Source organism: Carcharodon carcharias, chromosome 13 (assembly GCF_017639515.1).
Source record: "Carcharodon carcharias isolate sCarCar2 chromosome 13, sCarCar2.pri, whole genome shotgun sequence".
NCBI lineage: Eukaryota > Metazoa > Chordata > Chondrichthyes > Lamniformes > Lamnidae > Carcharodon > Carcharodon carcharias.
The window spans coordinates 19,372,407-19,387,592 of NC_054479.1; the positions used below are offsets into that span (position 1 = coordinate 19,372,407).

Genomic DNA, 15,186 nt, shown 5'->3' on the forward strand with positions numbered 1-15,186 from the left:
CTGCTATGGTTCATTGGCATCTGTCAAGTCAAATAACAATTTTAGAGAATGTCTGTCAGAGCAAAGCAGAATTTGAGTGCTCACATATTAAACTGGTGGATTAGATGGCTTCACATAATTATGGGCATAATTTCAATGATGCTGGCGCCTTTGTAGATATGTCAGGGTCTCATGTCTCAGAATGAGATAAGCAATTGCACCTTCCAAATGGACCAGTTATAATTTGCTTAGTCAGGTATTCACCTTAACCTAATTAATGTCCAAAAGGAAGTGAAAACACTGTGAGATTTCCCATTAACTTCAAAGGTAATGGAACAAATATTATCCTCCTTTCCTTCCTGTTTTTATGTAGCAGGCATACTGAAATTTACCATTTTAACCCTCTCTTGACATTTGAACATAGGAGCAGGAGTAGGTTATTCAGCTCATTCAATACGATCATGGCTGATGCCACTCAATGACTTTTGCTTACCCTATCCCCATATTCCTTTAGGTCATTCGTATTTAGAAATCTGTCAATCTCTGTTTTAAACATATTCAATGATTGAGCTTCCACAGCCGTCTGGGGTAGAGAATCCCAAAGATTCACAACCCTCTGAGTAAAAAAAATTCCCCTCATCTCAATCTTAAGTGGCTTCCTCCTTATTTAGAAATTGCGTCCCCTGGTTCTGGACTCCCCAGACAGGGGAAGCATTTTACCTGCATCTACCCTGTCTATCCATGTAAGTATTTTGCATATTTCAATGAGATCACCTCTCATTCTTCGAAACTCCAGAGAAAACAGGCTCAGTTTCCCCAATCTCTCTTCATAGGACAAGAACCACAGGGAACAACAGCCTTCTGATCAATAGTTTTAACACAAATAATCCAAGCAATCCAATTTTGAACTTGCACCAAGGTTTTTGGTCCTTTTTGTTTTAAACAAGGATGGGCTGTGTAAACTCAGTTACTATAGTAACAGAGGCTGAGGATATTTATGGATGAATTTCTCATTTGGTAGCAAATTGACTGGGAGCTGTCCTACGGTGTAAGACAATGAGAGAGACAGGGTATTACCTAAGTGAGTTCAATCCTTCACCCTGATCTGCACACCAGCACCCCCACAAACCACCAAACCCCACCCCCCCCCCCACCCCCAATGTTGAATGAAAACAGAAAAGTAATGTTTGCGAGTTTGTCTCCTTCCCTTTTAGTTTGCCACTCTTCCCACAACCCCTAACACGCACACATATATCGCTGGTCAGCTAAGGAGCAGGGCAGGAGAGCTCTGCCCATAGTCAAAACCCTCTCATAATCAGCAGTATGTATCAAGGCAAGTTGGGGATCTCGGGTTCAGATTTTCTCACTCTCTCTATAATCCTGCCACTAACTCACTCCCAGCAGTGGGAACATGCTATAAAACAGGAAATGAAAGGCACCAGACAGGAAGGAAGCGTTTTAAAGAACTGTGGTGAAAAAAAATCCCAACCCAGACATGGGGACATTGGAGCAGGAGTAGGCCATTCAGCCCTTCGAAGCTGCTCCTCCATTCAATAAGGTCATGGCTGATCTGGTCCTGGTTCCCCCCACCCCACCCCACCCCACCCAGATTCCTTTGCCTATCAAAAATGTATCTAACCCACACTTGACTAAATTCAGTGACCCAGCCTCCATTGCTCGTTACCCTTAATTTCACTCTCACATTGATCGAATTTACGGTGTATTTTGTGGGGTTAGTTCTGATTTCCGAACGTGGGTCTACTCCCCTCCCATACCTCCTGCTTCCCCACCCACCTCCCCCCCCCAAAAAAAAACTTTTCCTTTTGTTTTTTTTTGTCATCTGAAAATGTTGCTGGAGCTCTGGAGAGTCAGGGAGAAATGTTTTGAAACAAGTGGTGCCCTGGGCTCGGTGTACGGTTACTGAAAGGATAGTGAACCGCTGGTCAGAATGAAAGAGGGCCAAATGGAAAGTCTGAAGGTAGAATTGGGACGGTGGAGTCCGCAGGTTTGGAGGGAGGGAGGGAGGGGAGGGGTGGTGGTGGTGGTGATTTGCACTGATTAGTTTGGGCTCCTCTCATTGTCACACGCAGCAAAGGATCTGCCTCTCTGTCTTTATTTTAAATTCTCAATTTGCAGGAAATAGTGTTGACTGACGGCACCTTGCTGGCGAGCAGTGGTCGAACATCCAACAGCAGAGTTAGAAACTGAGGGAGGGGAGGGGAAGAGGAGAGAGAGAGAGAGTGCTACAGCGACTGCAACTAAGCAGCAGTGTCAGCGCACACACACACACACACACACACACAGCGCAGACAGGACCAGGACTGCACCATCTCACATCAGGACCTGTTCCCATTCTCAGGTAATATTCCTGCTTGTTTTTGGTTATTTATTAATGTAGTGCCACCCGCCCGCCCCTCCAAACCACCCCCCGCCCCCCCCCCCAGTCTTTATCCCATCAGATCGTAAGCATCAGCAATTTACATTTGCGATATTTGGAGCAGCAAAGTGGTGATGTTCAGCGCACTTTCGCGGGACACCAGTGATCCAGGGTTCCCAGGCGCGTTAGGAAACAAAAGCAAGGTAATGTTTTATCTCTGTGCTTGACTGTGAGAGAGGCGACCGCACACAGGGCGAGTGTTTTAATGTTCCTGGTTAGCGGTACTGCACTCCCTCCCTGGTGTGTGGCTGTACATTAGCGCTGAGCAGCTGGTCGTGGTGAAGGCAGGAGTTTACACCCTCTTCCCCCCTCCCCCCCCCCCCCCCACCCCCCCCCCCCCCCAACACCCCCAACTCTCACCCTCACCCCCCCCCCCACACACACACACACACACCTTGCCCCCACTCTACCCTCCACCCCACACCTCATACCCTCCCCACACCTCACACCCCTCCCCAACTCTCACCCTCCCCACCACCCCCCCCCCCCCCCCCCCCCAGCACCACCACCACCATCATCACCACCACCATCACCACATACCCCCTCCCCACTCCGGTACGGTTCCCCCCCCCCCCACGAATGTAATGTCAACGCGGTAATTTGTATGGGGAGTTGTTACACAGCTGGAGCCTCCATTGTACCAATTGGACATGTTTACAGTTTGGGAGGTAGGTAGCTCAGTCTGAAATGTTCACTTTTCTGTCTCCGGTTTTATCAATGGGGCGGGAGAAAGAAAGCGGCGCTGATTTAATGCAGACGGTATATTCACACTTGGCTTCAGCCTTGGACACCCGTAGGACTGAATGCCGACCCCCAAATGTCCACTTATGTATCCATTTATCGCAATGACGTTTAAAGTAAGGTTAAAAGTTTTCCCTGATAATATTGATTCTTTAATAAAGATTGGAACACGATAAACTCAATTACATATGATCAAAAAATAATTGTGCTTTGCAAGGGGCGTCTGATTGTATCTCTGCAGCTCATAAACTAGTGTATTAAATTCACACAAAGTCCCTGACTCGATCTTATTGGTGGGGGCGGGGTGGGGGGGGGTGAAGCTCTGATGCAGAGTTTATTTTGAAAGTCTCAAACCTATATTTGAAATTCAGCCCACACCATAAGTCGAACTCCCTGGCTGTGGAGTTCCAGGACACAATGGGTCTGGAGAGTTTCAATCCAGCTGCGACTGGACAGAGGATTATAAACACAAACCTGCCCACGATTCAGCACAGAGCGACTGGTGTAGGGAATACTGCAGTAAGGTCCTTTAAAGTCACACTGTTGGAGAGGGAGCTTCACTCTGCACCAAATCCACTTAACGCCTGTATTTGGGAGTGTTTGGTACCGGTTTTGGAGGGTGTACATCTTCCACTGCGCTCCCAGCAGCGCATGGATGGACGGAAAATCGAGCAAGCTGTGCAATCCTTTGTGCCCAATATTCCGACACTGGTTGCTGCCGAGTGTTCTGTAACAGCATCATTCCAACAGGTTAAAATGGGAATGCATCAAATTCCAAGTTCGCCTTGATGAACACAGGAATGCAGCTTTCACACCGCCCTCCCTCCCTCCAATAATTTATATTGGTTCTCCCTGGCTTGGGACATATTGGCACAATTGTCCTGAACTGCAGGAAGCTATTTGTCGTGATTTTAACCTAGAGCACGTTTTTGGGTGGTCGGGAAACTGGGGACGGCTACAAAACACACTCGCTGGTCTAAAATTCAAGGGTGATCCATTTTCCGGGCTTCATGATAAACAAGAATTTGGCGTAGAAGGGGGCGCAGAGCGGGGACTGGGAGGGGAAGACCAGGCGGATTTTCCAGCGATGTGGCAGGGTGCGAGTTTGGCGGAGTAGTGGCGGTTGGGGACACCTTTCTTTTGTGGATCTGGACAAGCAGCCCGGCTCCTTCGAGTTTCACAAGCAGAATATTTTAACCTAGCTGGAGGATCCATGTACTTTCCACCAGCCGTTGACCCAGCTTCAGTTCTCCCGCTCACACCCGGGTTAAGTGTTACTCCCGCGCTCCAAGTTGAATAAATGCGCTAGGCTCCTGCCTGCTTTGGCCGGGAATTTCTGGAATAGTCGTAACTAATTTCCAAATTGTCCTGTAGCACAGCAGTGACTACGTGCTGTTTGTAAAGCATTTTGAGGGTACCCTGAGCTCGTGGAAGGCGCTAAATAGATGCCAGTCTTTTCTTATTAGCATTTTTAGCCATCCCTCAATTTCTGTGGGAGTGATAACTTTTCCCCCCAAATTGTCCTTCATTCCGACCTGCATTGCATTCCTTTGTGTTCCAAAATTAAGTCACTTGGACAAGGGTGTGGATTAATTAAGGAACGCCAGCAGGATTTGTCAAAAGCAAACTTGCTTGAATTTTTCAGGTGACAGAGACGGTTGATGAGGGTAATGTAGTTGATGTGGTGTGCATGAACTTCCAAAAGGCATTTGATAAAGCGCCACTTAACAGGCTTGTCAGAAAAGTTGAAGTCTATGGAATAAAAGGGACAGTGGTAGCATGGATACAAAGTTAGCTGAGTGACAGGAAACATAGAGTAGTGGTGAATGGTTGTATTTTTGGACTAGCGGAAGGTTCTAAACCATTGGGGTTCCCCAGGAATTGGTATTAATGTGAAAATGACCCAAAACTCAGAAATAATGTAAACTGTCAGGAGGATAATGATAAATTTCAAGAGGCACGGGTGGTGGAATAGGGCGGACATGTGGCAGATGAAATTTAATGCAGAAAAATGTGAAGTGATACATTTCGGTAGGAAGAACAAGAAGAGACAATGTAATCTAAAGGGTCCGTGCTAAAGGGGGCGCAGGAACAGAGAGATCTGGGGGCACGTGTACAAATCTTTAAAGGTAACAGGGCAGGTTGTGAAAATTGTTAACAAGGTATGTGGGATCCTGGGTTTTGATAAATAGTGGAAAAGAATACAAAAGCAAGGAAATTATGATGAAGCTTTATTAAAACAATGTTCCACCTCAGCTGCAGTCTTGTGTCCAATTCTGGGCACCACGCTTTAGGAATGATATGAAGTCTTTAGAGAGAGTGCAGAAAAGATTTGCAAGAATGGTTCTGGGGACGAGAGACTTCGGTTAAGAGGATCGATTGGTGAAGCTGGGGACTGTTCTCCTCAGAGAAGAGAAAGTTGAGACGAGATTTGAGAATGTTCGAAATCATGAGGAGTCCAGACAGAGTGGACGGAGAGAAACTGTTCCAATTGAGTAAGGGTCAAGAACCAAAGGTCACTGATTTAAGGAAATTTGTAAAAGAAGCAATGGTGACATGAGGAAAATCTTTTTTACCTAATGAATGGTTAAGATCTGGAATGCACTGCCTAAGAGTGTGGCAGAGGCAAATTCAAATGTGGCTTCCAAATTGGATAAGCACCTGGAAAGAAAATAATTGCTAGGCTATCGGGAAATAGTAAGGGAGTGGGACTAGCAAAATTGCTCTTGCAGAGAGCTGGCATGGACGTGATGGACCGAATGGTCTCCCTCTCTGATTCTAATCAAATAGTGACTCTTTAAAGCGCAACAAATATAATCTCAAACTATATCTAAGTGAGAGAGAGAACCTGAATATAATTTGGCTAACTGGAGAAAAGGCAATGAGTGATTGGCCAAGCAGCTGTACCTGGATCTCAGAATTGGAAGGAAAATCAGGCAAGTTTTTGTTTTAAACATTTTTTTGGGGTGGACGAGTGATGCTGTACCACATGCCTGTAAGCAACTTCCAGAAAAGGCTTGCATACTTCATCTAAATTAAGATATTCAGTTTGTGACGTAGAATTCCCACCCTCAGTCCCAAAGCTGTTTCTTTTAAATTTAATGCAATTTTGTACACTATTAATGCATGTTCTATGCTGTTGATCAGAAGAGGGGTTATTTGTGGGGAAAAGGGCATAATTTTCAACATGTCATCTGTTTGCAAGTATGTCTGACTCTAGTCCTGTTAAAATGGAAACCTACCCATAGTATCAGGACACATTAGATTTATTTCTGTGATTAGCATCCAAAAGTATTCTTAAACCTTTTCTATATCTGTTGCAACCTGTCCACTGAGGCTACTCCTGTTAATACTAAGACAATGCCCAACAGGTCCACTTTTGCACCATTTGCAGTTGCTTTCTGTAAGGAATGTAATAATTCCTGAGATTGCTGGGTTCGTCGAACTGTCTAACCAATTAAAGTCTACAATACATAGTAGGAGGCGGAGGCATAGTGGTATTGTCACTGGGCTGGTAATCTAGAGACCCAGGGTAATGCTCTGGGGACCTGGGTTTGAATCCCACCACAGCAGATGGTGAAATTTGAATTCACTAAAAATCTAGTGTTTAAAAGTCTGCTGATGACCATGCTGATTGTTGTAAAAAGACATCTGGTTCACCAAAATCCTTTAGGGAAGGAAATCTGCTGTTCTTACCTGGCTTGGTCTACATGTGACTCCAGGTCTGCAGCAATGTGGTTGACTCATAAATGCCCTCTGAACAAGGGCAATTAGGGATGGGCAATAAGTGCTGGCCTAGCCAGAGACATCCCATGAATGAATATTTTAAAAAAAGTTGACAGATATTCTGCAGTCTTGCTTAAGGATTTTTTTTTGTAGAACCTTGTTTCCAAATATGGCTTGGATTGAGTTCCTGATGGAGCAGATTGTGATGGTCTGAGGAAGGTCTTATGAGCTAAAGGACCCTTTCTTATTTTGAGGGGGAGGAGGATGATGACAGTTGTGGCTTCAAAACCTTGACCTGAGAATTGGATTTCTACCCTGTTTTGGATAGCCCTGTTTCCATTGCCCCAATGTTGTCTGAACCCCACACTTGAGTTTAGTTTATTCCAAGCAGCACTGAGAGAAGGATCGGACTGTCGTTGTACTCCCTTACCTTGGTGGCAGGGTAGGGGAAAGGAAAAATGAAACCAATGTCTTAAAGTTGCTTACAGGAGGTATCCAATTTGTGGTCACAGAGCTGCAAGTAGCAAACCAAACCCTGGCAATCCAATCCTCAAAATCTAAGAATCTGTCTTTTATGCTTTTATATATCTTAGTTTCTGCTTTGTTCCATTTGAACATTGCAGCTTTTGAAGTTTGGGAAAGGCAATTCTTGGTATTGTTCCCTCTTGGTGAATAAATACTAAAAAAAAAAATCCCAAAATCTGGTGGTATCATCATGTCCTCTTTTGGGCAGTAATGAGAATATGGATTTAAGCTTTATCTATGACATTGTGTTCCATGGTGTATGTCCATGTGTCCTATCAGGACAAAAGCTTGACCATCTGCTTTAAGACCAGCAAGGATGGACCATTAAACAAAGTTACACCCCATAACTAAAACAGCTTCAGGAGCTGTATTGAGAAAACCTTTTCAATTTATATGTGTAGCTGTGAAGAGAAAGGGCTTTTTTATTTGTTCATGGGATATGGGGGTTGCTGGCTAGGCCAACATTTATTGCCAGTTCAGAGGGCATTTTAGAGTCAACCACATTGTTGTCACATTAAGATTCAACCACCATGGAGTCACATGTAGGCCAGAACAGTTAAGGTCCTTCCCTAAAGGAAATTAGTGAACCAGATGGGTTTTTACAACAATTGGCAATGGTTTCATGGTCATCATCAGACTCTTAATTCCAGATTTTTATTGGATTCATATCTCACCATCTGCCATGTTGAGATTCAAACCTGGGTCACCAGAGCATTACCCTGGGTCTCTGGAATATTAGTCAGTGACAATACCACTATGCCACCACCTCCCTTACTATTTAAAACAAAAGTTAAAGAGCCCCTCTGTTCCCTTAAAAGAACCTTTAACTCTGGATAGAAAGTACAGCACAAAAACAGACCAACTAGTCCAACTGGTCCATGCTTTACATAAGCACTGCATTAGGTTTAATCTTAACTAAAATCTTGTGTGTGAGTGACTCGATAATCAAAGATGAATTGGAAGTGTCTGGGTATTTGACATAGCAAGATAAAAACAAATGGAATGACAATTGGAAATTTGGCCCAATGATTCTGAATGTTCTGTTAGTTGGTGAACAATTTACACTCACACACATACTCTCCAATTTACTTCATTTTCTGAAGAGGAAGTGAATGACCACAGGTTTGTTGTCACCTCCATGTGATAGCCCCATACTCGGCCAGTTGTGTAATGGAGTGGATTGCAGACTCTTACCAGCTGCAATGCTGTGTCCATCAGGCGTCCCTGGCTTGTCAGGCTACTGCAGAATAATAAGGAGCTGACTGCTGCTAAACCACCACTGGCACGAGGCTGCGTACTGCAGGGATCTTCTGCTCTCTGCAGCTCTCTAATGCAGAAATAAAAGCAGGATTAACAGAAGTAATTGAGAGAAGAAGCTGTGTCCTGAAAGTTCTTAATGTAGAGACTAATCTGCATCGGAGGAGAATGGTGGTAATAACCTGAGCTCTGAAGCTTTTAGGAAACATGTTCTGCAAGAGGCAGCATCTGAGCTGAAAGATTTCCATATATATATTTTTATTAACAATTTGTGTGACTGCTTATTTTTCTGATTTGATTTTTTTAACATGGTCAGGGAGAAAGATGGTGTGATAATGTAAATGTTTCTTCCCATCAGTATACAAAGAGCTAGACATAAATGGTGTTGGTTCTTCATGTTATTTTGGTTTTCTCACATGGATATTGAACTTGTTTTGCAGCAGGAACCCAGCCTGTAAAATTCAAGTAGAAATGTTATAACTAATAATGACCACCCTATTTATTTTGCTGTTCCAATGGTTGAGCTTTTCTTCTGCTTTATGAACATGTGAAATGGTGGGACTACACGCTTGAAGAACTGATGCTGTCCATCGTAATGTAAAAGGGCTGCTTAGGGCAGCTTAAACCAAAGTGAGGTTTGTAGCAAGTTGCGGCTTACTTGGAGGTGGAGCTGGAGGGCTTGTTCTGTTGGGGAGCTTTGAGGGGGGTTGTCTTGTTCTGATGGGGAGCACTGGGGGAGGTTGGATGGATGGTTGGGGAGTGTGGGAGGGGGAGGTTGGATGGATGGATGGGGAATGCGGGGGGTGGTTGGATGGATGGATGGGGAATGCTGGGGGAGGTTGGATGGATGAATGGGGAGTGAGGGGGGAGGTTGGATGGATGGATGAGGAGTGCGGGGGAGGTTGGATGGATGGTTGGGGAGTGAGGGGGGAGGTTGGATGGATGGATGAGGAGTGCGGGGAGGAGATTGGATGGATGAATGGGGAGTGAGGGGGGAGGTTGGATGGATGGATGAGGAGTGCGGGGGAGGTTGGATGGATGGATGGGGAGTGCGGGGGGGAGTGTTGGTTTGGTGGGGAGTGTGGGGGGAGAAGTTGGTTTGGTGGGGAGTGCGGGGGGGAGGTTGTTTTGGTGGGGAGTGCAGGGGGGAAGTTGGTTTTTTGGGGAGTGCTGGGGGGAAGGTTGGTTTGATGGGGAGTGCGGGGGGGAGGTTGGTTTGGTGGGGAGTGCGTGGGGGGAGGTTAGTTTGGTGGGGAGTGCGGAAGGAGGTTCTTATTCTGAATGAAGAACTGATGTTGCTCAAATTGGAAGATTAGGAAGTTACGCTGTGAGCAGGATGATGGAAATCTTGTTCTGAATGGGACATTTTGAGGGTGCACGTTGTGGTGCTGAGGGGTGGATAAGAGTGATCTTTATGTGAGAATTAGAGGTCTTATTGCGCTGCACTGATTTAGTTTTTATTAGAGGGCCCTGAGGTGGTGGGATAGCAAATTTAAATATAGCTGCCAAAAATGGTATTCTTTAAAATTGCAACAGCTGGTGCATTTAGTATGGACTGCAAGTTCTGGAGATTTTGTTTCAGTTTGGAGCTGAGGGAAGGTGCCAACAAACAGAGAACAAATGTAGTATTAATAGACCAGTAGAAAATTGTTGAGTTTAGAATCTATGGAGTGAGTTTGTCAGTAAAGCTCTGGAAATTTACAGCAAATTGATTGATACCTAACTCTTTGGGTTGGGACACTGTCACATCCACACTTGACAATTAGCCTCACCTGAAGTGTGAACATTTGTATTTATATTTAATTTTAAGATGTTGCAATGATAGAATGTTTCCACTTTAATTTGTATCACTGATAGTTTTATGACTTTTTTAAACATAACTTGTATATCTTTTTTGATGCTCCTGTCTATGTCTCCCTGGGGCCCCATCTAATATCCCGGATAAGAGGCTGATATTGATCCAGGCAGAAGGAAAAGGCATATGAGTGGTTTGGAAACAATTACTCCCTTATTTATTTAACTCCTCTCCTTTGCTTGGCCTGAATTTAATGTCTCCCCTATCAGGAGGCAGCAGCCAGGAAACTAGTAACCAGAGAATTGTGACAGTAATTCTACATCTGAAACATCACTAATGCAGTTTTTATGGGAGCGTCAGTGTGTCGCACTGCCACACTGCTCACTTTAAATCATTAAATAGGCTTGGCTCACTGCTTGAAGATAACAGGCCCACAGGGCTGGGTTGGCACCACGTTCACTCCCCTTCTGAGACCTGGGTTTAAATCCCGCTCGGGCTGATGGGATGAAAGTCTGTTCTGTCATCTACAAAGGTCCAAAGTGAAATGAGTCCAAGGAGCTCACAACCCATTGGCCATGAGTTTTCACCATAAGATGGTCTATAATTATCACTAAATTGGCAGCCGCAAGGAAATAAGTCACAAGGGTGGAAAGCTGCAGAATCTCAGCCTGAGCAAATATTGCCTTCAAGTGAATGGTCCAAGAGATTGATGCGGTTTGTAATGGAGTAGGGCTGATCTTGGATGAAGCTGTCTAAAATGACAACAGCTATTCGTAAAGAAAAAAAGAGGTTAGGGAACTGGGAGGGGCGCTCGGCTAACACACTGAAATTTCACTTCTGCAACCTGGAACTTAATTCAGTTTGTAGAGGTTGTGAGTCTGCTCCCTCTCTCTGCTGACTCTATAGGTTTTATATGCAATGAGTTTTGGCAACCTCAACCTAGCTCTCAGTGAACCCACCAAACAAAACTAACTAGGCACAAAGTGACAATCTTGTTTCGACAAGCCATAGGAAGGCTGCTGTGAGAATGGAAACATTTGCAGGGATGTAGTAACAGAGTGCTCTTATGTGATTTTTAAAAATCATTCGTGGGATGTGGGTGTCACTGGCTGGGCCAGCCTTTGTTGCTGATCATTAATTGCCCTTGAGAATGCAGTGGCGAGCTGCCTTCTTGAACAGTTGCAGTCCATCTGGTGCGGGTACTCCCACACTTGGGGTACATTGTTGGAGCAGAGTAAAGTGAGCTAAGCTCTGCAACTAGCTTTGCTGATGCAGTTTTGCCATTTGGTATCAGCAAAATATCTTCCGCCTGCCAATACTAATGCCTTTTGTCTTGATTAGCACAAACCATCAAGATGAATTTTTCTACTTTCCTATCACTAATGGTGAAGAGTTTCAAAATAGGAATATGTCGGTCGTGGTCTCAGTGTTGGAGTGGGTGATTCATTGCATTGTGGACTGGAAGAATGTGATGTTTGTATCCACAGTGCCCCCCCACCACACCCCCAACATCAATGTTTATTGCCATGTTTGGTGGGAAAAGGGGGAGATATGGCAGAAGGTAACAATTATCAAGGATACAATTCAAACATTCCCAGTCATTCACTCACATATCGTGAGGGCAGAAGTTTGAGTGCAGGTTTAGGAATGGGAGCCAGTCACCTGCCAAGGCTCTCCTGAGGGGATGTGGTCTACGATGCAAGGAGGAGGAGAGGACTGTTCAAGGAAAGTGTTGGCAAAAGGAAATTGTGAGATCAGTATGTGCTGTAATGTTGCTGGTGGCTTTTATTAATATTGCAGCAAGCTCCGTTTAGAAACACCATCTCCACATATGAATAAGCCCAACAAATCTCCATCACCCAAGTGCATACCCATATTTGTCAGCTTTCCTTTATCTTTATCCTCCAGTTTTCTTCTGTTTGCTCAGTTTTATCTGCCCTCCTCAGCACTGAGGATGAGCAGTCCAGTCTGGATTCTGTCACTTCTTGCTTTAACAGAATGATCCAGCTTGAAAACTTGAGGGCTAATCGCTGATTTTTTTTTTAGGAATAATTTCTTTCCCTTCTATCCAACAGTGGAGGGAGAGGGAACTCACCCTTGATGGATGTTGTATCTAGTGCCCTGGTCTTAAAGCAAAATCATGACTGAGTTTATGTCACCTCATTATGGGCCTGTATGTCCCAGGACTATGCCAGAGCTGTTTAAGCTGTTCATTTTACTACTTCTTCGCTGGCTGCCCTTGAGTGAGGAACAAGTGAGAATCCAATGAAATTACACAGCTCATTGTGCCATGAAAAGCAATGAATTATAATAATTTATAACAGGCTCCACTTATTCTTACCTAAGCCAAAACAACCTAATAGCCTGTTGATTTGAATTGTGTTGGCACATCCCATAATGTTGCCAACCTGTAAAAGGTAGAGAGCTTAATGACTAAATTTCACAACCAAAGAATTATTTAGAATGATTTTGCTGATTAATTTTCCTTTCACTTTTTGTTTCTGTTGCTCTGCTCCAAAAGGCAGCGATTCTTGGCTGATAGCAGCTCTCACAAGTGACCATTGTGAACCAAGGCAGTGAATGCCACTGGAAAAATCATACCAAGTGCCGCCTTTATCCCTGCTCATGCACTTTGTAACTCTTTCGAGTACAAACACGTTTCCATCTGTTCCTATTCAGATGAAGTTACATTGTTCCATAGTTTGCCATTGTGAGATTTGAACTCTTGAGCTTGGGGTTACAAACCCAGTACCATAACCACTTAGTGGACAGCAATGGAGACCAGCTGCCATGTCCCATCTGCTGTCATTAGTTGACTGAGCAGAGACTTGTGATCGGGTGAGGGAGCCGGATTGGCTTGTTGTCACTTCAGCACAGTGCATTTACCCACCGAGTCATCGACAGCCCGCTCTTTTTTGTTTTGTCAATAAACTTTCAATTACTAATTTGGCAACTCATCAAGCGGTTTACGTGATGATTAGATCACCATCTGCTATTGCATCTTACAATCCTGCCAACGAGTCATTCAGACAGCAGAATCAGTTGACAGTGGAGTTTTCTCACTGCAATATGATTTTGTGCAAATATAGCTGATGAGATAGAATGCACAAGCGGAGGGAATTGTGGAAAGAGAACAGGCTTTTTTTCTTCCTCTCTACATTGTGATTCCAAAGACATGATTTTAACTGGTCAAGCAGCAAGCTTGGGCCACCATTGTGAGCATCATGTTTGCCCCTGGCTGATTAAAATGAGTTCTAGGACATTTTACCTCCCGGGCCTCAAATATACCAGGCTTGACTTCCATTCGAATGTGACATCCATGACATGATGCCCATGGGCCAGAGTCAGGCAATTAAGGCAGTAGGCCGTGACACAGGACCCACGGAAGCAGTGCATGGCAGTCTATAAGTTGATCGCAGTGGAGTGTGTCACCGGGGATCACCGTCAGTGGAAGGAAGTGGTCCAATGCAGGCAAAGCCGATGGTTTCCATATGGGACTTAGGCCCTCCTCTGGGTCTGCTTCCCCAACAAAACACGCTACCCTCAAGACATGTTGTAAAAGTAGCATCCTGGTCTGATTGAGGTTGTAAGACTCTGATTCTTGAGTCTCAATGAAATTTTTGCTTGGCTGGGGCAAAAACTTCACACTGCTGAAACAAGACAGTTAAAGCATTCCAGGGCATATGTACACCATGGGTGTGGTGAATGCCATGCAGCAAGCTTATTAATCCCATCACCTGACCTGTTCTCATTTGGTTTAAAGTTGGCACTAGAAAGCTTTGAGCCCAAGTGATATCATGCAGTCGAGTTTGTTGTTTCAACGTCACAATAAATTATCGAGTATAAGAACAGTTGTCAAACTGCTGAGTGGTCCTGTTCTAAATGGAAGTGCTTGATAGCACAAATGTTAAACAGTGCAATACATTGCTTTGACTGCCTGAAATATGATCTATGGCCGGTGACTTACAGTGCTATTAGTGTTCCAACTAATTACCCTCTTCATCTTTTAACTGCTAAAGTGTCAAGACGGCAAGAGTTTTTCTTCATTTTTTAAAACCAAGATTATTGATGGCAGGATTGTATGTAATAAAGAATTGTTGTTCAATCTCACATGAAGATTTAATCACGAAGTGACACTTTCTTTTTTATTTCTGCAGTTTTTCTGTCACAACAATCTTGCTAAGAACACTTGTTAAAAACTTGAGATTTTCTTTTATACTAAGACCAGGTTCTAGGGCGAAATGAAAATGTAGTTGTGTGGACAGCTGTCAACAATATTCTTGTGAAATAGTGAAAGTCCAGAGGCTCTTGTCCAATACCACTTGATTTAATTGATCTTTGAGTCCAGTAGCTCTTTAGTGCAATTGTATTGGGTCCATTATTCTTCAGTTTGGTAATCATTAGGTATAACGCTGTTTTGTTGCAGTTGCCATGAATCCAACATAAGTTTAACAGGATTATTGAGATATTAAAACATGGTTGACTTTTATTATATAATAGAGAGATGTTTTGGTTCTGCTGGTCAGAACTTATCTTATGATTGGTATAAGCCTGTAAAAATTGTGTGTTTCAGGACAAACTTAAGATGGACTCAATTGGTAGCACCCTTGCCTCTGAGTCAGAAAGTTGTGGGTTCAAGCCCCAGGATGGACCTCAACACATAGGGGAGAATTTTCCCCCTGTCGGGGGGCCGGGCAAGAGTGAGCACGAACCTAATCGGGTGTGT

At 44.2% G+C, this 15,186-nt stretch overlaps 1 protein-coding gene and 1 long non-coding RNA gene across 8 annotated transcripts in view; one reads left to right on the top strand and one right to left on the bottom strand.

The window, feature by feature from the left end:
* The first annotated feature begins 2,222 nt into the window (after positions 1-2,222).
* The window catches only part of LOC121286408 (rabphilin-3A-like), a 161,794-nt gene continuing 148,830 nt past the window's right edge, over positions 2,223-15,186 (top strand). For 2 of the 7 annotated variants that reach the window (XM_041203500.1, XM_041203505.1), the window contains exon 1: positions 2,965-3,084. The gene's annotated coding sequence lies outside the window, so the exon portion shown is untranslated. Of the gene's footprint in view, positions 2,339-2,525; positions 2,560-2,964; positions 3,085-3,540; positions 3,677-3,866; positions 3,908-15,186 lie in introns of those variants that run through there. The other 5 variants (XM_041203504.1, XM_041203506.1, XM_041203502.1 and 2 more) reach the window with 4 other exon arrangements.
* LOC121286409 overlaps positions 8,647-15,186 on the bottom strand; it is a 54,755-nt gene continuing 48,215 nt past the window's right edge. Inside the window, exon 3 of the long non-coding RNA XR_005944931.1 lies at positions 8,647-8,735. This is a non-coding gene — a long non-coding RNA (uncharacterized LOC121286409). The remainder of the gene's footprint in view (positions 8,736-15,186) is intronic.